Genomic DNA, 739 nt, shown 5'->3' with positions numbered 1-739 from the left:
TTATTGTGCAGCAGGGAAAAAATAAAAAATAAAATGTTCTTGCATTGTTTTTTTTTTTATCTATTCTGTTTAAGTTTTATCTATCTAAGTTTTCATCTGTTCTGAAGTTTGTCTTCTCTTAACAGGTGGGAAAAATGGCGGTGGACGCTAGAGAGGACACTGAAGGCAACCCAGACGGATACTGAGGTAAGTGGCACAGGTAAGTATGAATCAAGTTTTCTTTCACAGGTAGAATGAGGATAAGAGTTGAGTGCAATTTTAGGTTTACTTTGCAGATGACTGAGGACCTTAGGTCAATATATTGTCAAGTCTTTTCTAGAGCAAAGGACTCAGCAAATATAATTTCAGTGTTTCTTGGAATGACAATGGACTGAGTTTATTTTCGAGTTTTCTTTGCTGAGGGCAGGAGGTGAGTATATCTTCAGGTTCTTTGTGCAGGTGAACAAAAGTCTTGAGTTGAGTATACAATGAATTCCATTGACTTGATTATACACTGTTCTGAAATTTGTCTTTAGATCCAATGTTTGGAATTAGATTTTTTTTTTGTATGTATAAATTATATTGTATTTATATATTATTATTCAATTTGTGTTTTCTAATTTGTTTAGTGGTTTTGTTATTAACTGATGTAGTTCTGAGTGCATCGAAATTTCTCTTCTTTTGTATTTAACCTCTGGTTTTATTTTCATGAATTGTAGGTTGTTAAATCATCCAGCCGATGGAGACCAGCAGGTTGACG

This window comes from Monopterus albus, unplaced genomic scaffold (genome assembly GCF_001952655.1).
Source record: "Monopterus albus unplaced genomic scaffold, M_albus_1.0 scaffold591.1, whole genome shotgun sequence".
Classification (NCBI taxonomy): Eukaryota; Metazoa; Chordata; class Actinopteri; order Synbranchiformes; family Synbranchidae; genus Monopterus; species Monopterus albus.
The sequence above is the reverse complement of the archived record's forward strand: the minus strand, read 5'-3'. Positions refer to the sequence as shown.